General features: G+C 38.0%; 1 pseudogene; it reads right to left on the bottom strand.

Moving 5' to 3' along the window:
* Positions 1-1,666: 1,666 nt before the first annotated feature.
* On the bottom strand, positions 1,667-5,831 carry LOC149142216 (ACT domain-containing protein ACR4-like; annotated as a pseudogene).
* Between the last annotated feature and the right edge of the window lie 364 nt (positions 5,832-6,195).

Raw genomic sequence — 6,195 nt, 5'->3', positions numbered from 1 at the left:
GTTGAATATGTGTTAAATTATTCAAAATTTCTACAAAATGCAGACAGCCTTCACACAGCCTGCACTGAAGAACGAAACTTTCGTTTCTCTTGGTTTCCGGGTCACAGATTGCTCAAAAATTCACAGTTTTTGGCCAAATCAGAAGCTATCAGTCAAGGACACACTAAGGGATGAAAAGGAGGATGAAAAGCTATCACTAAGATCTATTTAGAGTCCTTGTGGATCAACTCTTCAAATCATAAACTTGCCCAGAAACTGAGCTAGAGTAGCTGCCCTCTACTTTGCATTTGAAAGATCCAAATGCAGTTCGATTCGGTACTCCCTGTGTTTGTGAAATGAATAGCAAAAACACAAACAACCAACAAGATACGATCCCCAGTGGAGTCGCCAATTTGTTGTTGGGAAAAGTATCCAATACGGAATGACCCTATCCCACTCTAAGGGTGATAGTACCTCAGCAACAACCGAATGCAAAGCTATTTGAGATTACTTCTTTATGAGATGTAAGAGAGGGGAGAAAGAGATCCACTAACCGTTGTCTTCCGCTAATGATTGATCCAATCTTCTCTCTTTGCTGCTTGCTCCCAGCTCCTTGCTCTTTCACTGGCCCAGCTGCACCAAGATCCTGCAAAATGACAAGAGAGGGAAACTACAAGAAGCATACATTCATAATTGATTCAAGGATTAGAATAAATCAAATATACAAGCATCAATACGCCATTGGGACACGTGCATATAGAAGAACTTCAAATGCTTTATTAATGGAAGAAGTAAAGTTCTGAGAGTGTTACAACCATAAAAGGCCCAATCCAGCAACACCACCCAGCAGAAAGAAATATCCTCTTCACCTCCTTCAAGCAAATCACCCAATAGTTCTATACTCAATCCAACAGCACTTCCTTACATTCACAAGATTCTAGCCTCCCTAGACCTCATGAGAGAGCTCTATATATAGGAGTTTTGGAGAAAAGATGAGTCAGCTTGAGCTTGGCATAGAGCTGACTAGTGTCCTCTCCCACTTCAGTTATTCTTCAGTTCTTGATTCCACTTGGAGGTTCTTGCTTCCACTTGGAGATCTAGACCCTCTTACTCATCACAAGGCGAATTCCCTGATCCAAGTGTCATTTTGGAAGCTTCCTGGGCATTTGACAACTTGAGGAATGACTGTGCCACTTGGCCAATCTCGCCCAGCGCAGGTAGCCTTCATTACTGTTGACATTCAGTGCAGGTACAGAGTGGAGCAGTTGACATTTAGCGCAGATGCTCAGTGGAGCAGTTGACATGACCCAGAATTTGCTTTTTTTGAGTGTTTTCAGGTGGAGAACTGATATTTAGTGCTGTGGTTTGCTGACCTTGTTCCTCTAGGGGTAGGAACAACATGTTTAGGGACTTTGGATCCCTTAGATTATTGACATTTCATGATTCATGCTGTAAGGCACAAAAATGTCTATAACAGGTCTTCTTTCAGTTCTACCAATTTTGCACACTTCTCTATGATGAGGTCAATTTCGCAATTCCTGGGTCATCAAATGATGGGGCCATGTTCGGCCAGTGTGGTGAACAGTTCTCCATTGCTGGTCTTCTGTTCGATGATCAACAAATCATATTTGGCAGATCCCAGTGGTATTTGGCTTTCCAGATCCTGGCATTGCTGTACCAATATATTAGAGAATTTCAGTCTGAAGTATGTTGGAATCACACCAATTTCTGTCTTTAGCAAGGTAATTGTCATAGTGGAAAACAGATGAACGACGATGGTTTTTAGAGAACCATCGTCCATACATACAACCTTCAAAGGCGATTACTTAATTCCATTGCAAGAGGCCCAAAATACAACATCTAAGAATAGGATTTTATCAATCCAAGACTATAGAGAAAATGCTCTGACTTTGATTTGAAGAGATCACCAAGGGAGAATCGGATGGCAGGTTCCCTTGGAGGAGAATTTTTATGCATACAGTCGTCTTTTATTTGCAAGATTGTTAGTCCAATTTCTTGGCGAATAGCTTCTACTGTCTTGGCATCAATGGGGTTTCCAGCTGTATCAGTCACATAGAACACATCAGCTACCTTATCACCTCGCGTTGACACCTCTGCTTTTGTAACTGACATCCCATTTTCTCTAAATATGCGAGTCACCTCCGATAGAAGCCCCAACACGGTCGTTGGTGCAGAGTTCCAGTCGCATACCCTGAATCCATAAAATATCATCAACAAAACTCACACTAAGCTGACTAAAATTTAAAAAGGATCAAATTTGACTACACCAGGAATCCCAAGTCCTAGGGTTTTGAATCAATTTCCACCCTGGATTCGATCCTTGGACTCATACCTTTGATGTTCTTCGTCTAGTGGCAGCCTCCAAACACTGAATCACACGCTGCTTCTCTACTTCTGAATACACGGGGCAACCATCAGTATGTCTAATGTAGTACTCCTGTATCACAAAAGAGAAGAACGGAAATAAATACCCCAACTCTTCTTTAACCTAATTTAGATCCAATATTAATCCCATTACGGATGTGATCTGAAACCACCTATACCTGGTTTAACAAAATCAAATTAGGAAATAAACATTTGAAAAAAAATAAAGATCCTATGAAAAATCAAGTCCCTTGTAGCTGCTGGAGCTATACCTAAAAAGTTTGTGGGCCTTGAGAGTCTATAGTGGCATGAAAGACAACATACTCCATATCTATCAAGCTACAAACAATATCAAACAGAAGCTTAGGTCTGTCTTTACACCAAACAGTCACCACAAAATACCCCCTCTCCAAACAGTTGTCAACAGTCACAAGAGGCTTCGCGTTGTCCTTGTCCTTGAGAAAAAGAGATGCCCTGTCTCCAGTTCCATCGAGTTTATCATAGTCACGGTCAGCAAACATCAATCGATGAAGCCACCTTTCTGTGTGAGTGAATCCCATTGACACCACCGTTTTAGCTTCCCTGATGGTGTTGTTTCCTCTCACTACATTTAACAAGAGCTCTTCAGTTTTACAAATCTTTTGTTGGTCTTCAATGGCCGCACCTGTGTCCTCATCAGTAACGTATACAAGACCGACAACCCTCCTATTGTGAGTCCAGACCTCCGCCTCCACAACGTTACATTTTAGGTCACCCAATACGGCAAATATTTCAGATAGCAGTCCCCGTCGGTGAGTGCCTGTTAATTCAATTTTCGTATGTTCAGCGACCGCATCCAGACCTACTGGTTTTCCAAACAAAGGCACTACGCAAGGGTTTGTTTCCAACCTCTGCAATACAACGCATGGATGATTCAGGAAACATGAGAAATACTTTTTTATTGCTAACCCTGGTTTGAAATAAATTTATACATACCTTCTCAATGTACCCAATTACGCCTTCATCTGTAAGTTTTTTTCCATTTTCGTCTGTGACATGGAACACTGCCACAGCAAAAGAATTTGTCAGTAGCAGGACTGAAACAATGGTAAGAGTATTAACCTACAAAAACATAAGACATAATATCATTAATTACAACATACCATCCATGAACCATCTCCCATCTGAAGAAACATAAGCCTTGTTGATATTAAGGTTCGGAGTAGATGAATGAACCTGAACCTGAAGGTCACGTCCCCTGGGTGGTGAGCTGCAGAGCGGAGGAATTTCCTGGGCCGGAGTTTTGTGTTGAGCTGCAGGCGCCCAGGCCAGGAGGAAGGTGAGTGAGCTGCAGGGGCCGCCTCGAGTTGGTTAGGGGAGCAGCCCGCGGTTTCCAAATTCCTCCATTTCGAATTGGAAATTGCATTAACTCTCCGTGGCGGTAGTTCTATCAGGAAATTAATGCGGAGCGGTGGACTGAAGGTGGCAGAGCTAGGGGAGGGTGGCAGAGAGATTGGCGACAATCGGAGCCGGACGTTTTTCCGGTCGGGATGAAACCGGGCAATTCCCTACTCCATATATATATATATATATATATATATATATATATCTATATATATATATATATATATATATATATATATATATATATATATATATATATATATAGTAATGCCTGTCAAAAGAAGTAATTATAATCTTGATTTGATGGATGCATAGTGTAACTCTACTTACAATCATTAATTTTTGTATTAGATAAAGCACAATCATCACATATTATTTTATATAGCATATGCATTCCTCTGTAGGTTGTTATTTTTTTTATCATTGGAAAGATACAAGGTGCAAAGATATGTATTTAGATAGGACGTGACCATCACAAATTCTTTCGTATAACTACTCTATCGAAAAGATATGGCATAGTACGCATTGTGGTAAAATTATTATTATTATACTTGTAGATAGCAAGGTTATATTGTAATTGTTTTATAGTAAAAAAAAGTTTGACTGAATTAGTTTTGAAACTTTTATGCATATTTTATAAAGATTATTAAAGTTTTGAAAAAAGCACATATTAAATTAAATATTTTGAAAATTAAAAATACAATTTGAATTTTTATGTTCTTATTGGATCATATAAACGAAAATGACTAATTTTATGGAGTTATAAATAGAATTGGTAAGAAATAAAATTTATTTCAAAAATAAAAAATAAAAATCTATATGCGACCAAATGTCACAACAATACACACATCAAATCTCAATATTTATGAAAAATTGATTTCTATGTAAATGTGCCATTAAGTGTCCTTGGTTTTATTCAAATCTCAACTAAATGGGTATCGATTTGAGAGCTGCACGGATTAACTGTGATCAATCCTTTAAATTTTAAAAGCATATGTTTAAACAACCAACATTTGAACTTGATTCATTAATTTGACTTATAAGTCAGTGTTCATAGGCTTTTAAAAGTTATGACAAAGTTTGGTATAAAAAATTTATATATTTAATTTTGCTAAAAAAAATTAATAGTGTGATAGACCTTTTCATATATATATTAATTTTTAAGATTGTGCAGAGTTTTCTATAAATGGAATTCATTATGATTATTCATCATATTTTTAATTAAAAATTAATGTAAAAGAAAAAATGACTAAATATTTTTTAAATCATGAAATACATTATAATTAAGTCATTAATTTATTACAAAAATATTCATTATCATTAATTGATTTTTTATTGAGTTCTTAATTATTGAAATACCTCTCGTCAAATTGTCTCCCTTTGTATTCTATATTAAGTTTATTATAATTTTATATTTCATATAATATTGTGACAATTGTCTCCTTTCATATTCTATATTAAATTTATTATAATTTTTTATTTTTTATAAAATTTAATAATATAAGTCTATTTAGATGAGTTTTCAGCGAAAATCACATCGTAATTCATTTGTCGACGCGTTTCGAACCAACAAGTGTGGTTCATCGTCAAGACAAGTTGAAGAACCAGATCATGGTTGCATGTTAAATAGAGAGAGCAGATCATCCAACAACTATATTTGACTATGAAATGGCTATATTTGACTGGGCAACTAGACTGGACCAACGACTAAATTTGACTAAGAAACGACTATATTTGACTAGGCAACTAGACCAAGGGATAGGGAAAGGAAAAAATAATTAGTTAATTAATTTGTAAGTTAGTTTAGTTATATTTATTACCATATTTGAATAAAGGAAATGCTAGTAATTAATTATTAAGAGTATGAAACAAAATCCTAATCTAATAGAAGAGAAGCACATGTATGGTTGGAGGAAAAATGGCACGGAGGAGACGATAGTAGCGACCAGACGAGGGTTAGGTTTTCCCTGAAGCTGGCAACCTGAAGTTTTTGACAATCTTTCTGCCTCGTGACCTGGATTTTGTATTGACCGTGGGTCGTTCCTGTTTCCAGTACAGCCATCCTCGTTTTTCTCCTTCACCATTCTCCGTCAAGGGCAGGCACTCCCCAAAGCTCCCTCTTCTGTTCTTTCCACCTGCTTCCCATCCTCAACAGCGACGGGCATAGTTTCTTTCGAGACGGCAGCTGGTGCGGGTTTGTCGAAGCGGTTATGGAGGACTTAGTAGATTATTCGGAGGACCCTTTGGAGGGCACCCCCATCTAGACAACTCCTCGTTCAACCCCGTCGGTCCTGCATCAATTTTCCAACGAGCTATCAGATGAATTAGAAACGCTGCCCTCTTTTTTTGGCCCTTCGAGCTCGATAGCTACCCACCCAGTGCTCTCCTCCTCCTGGCCACCTTTTTCATCCGTTCCTGAGCCACCGCCAGCCCAAACCCTAGTTTTCA

The sequence above is a fragment of the Pinus tabuliformis genome, chromosome X, assembly GCF_031772625.1.
Source record: "Pinus tabuliformis cultivar Carrire ecotype Pingquan chromosome X, CPIR1, whole genome shotgun sequence".
Lineage (NCBI taxonomy): Eukaryota > Viridiplantae > Streptophyta > Pinopsida > Pinales > Pinaceae > Pinus > Pinus tabuliformis.
Note: the sequence above shows the minus strand (reverse complement) of the source record. Positions and strands in the feature narration are given on the sequence as shown.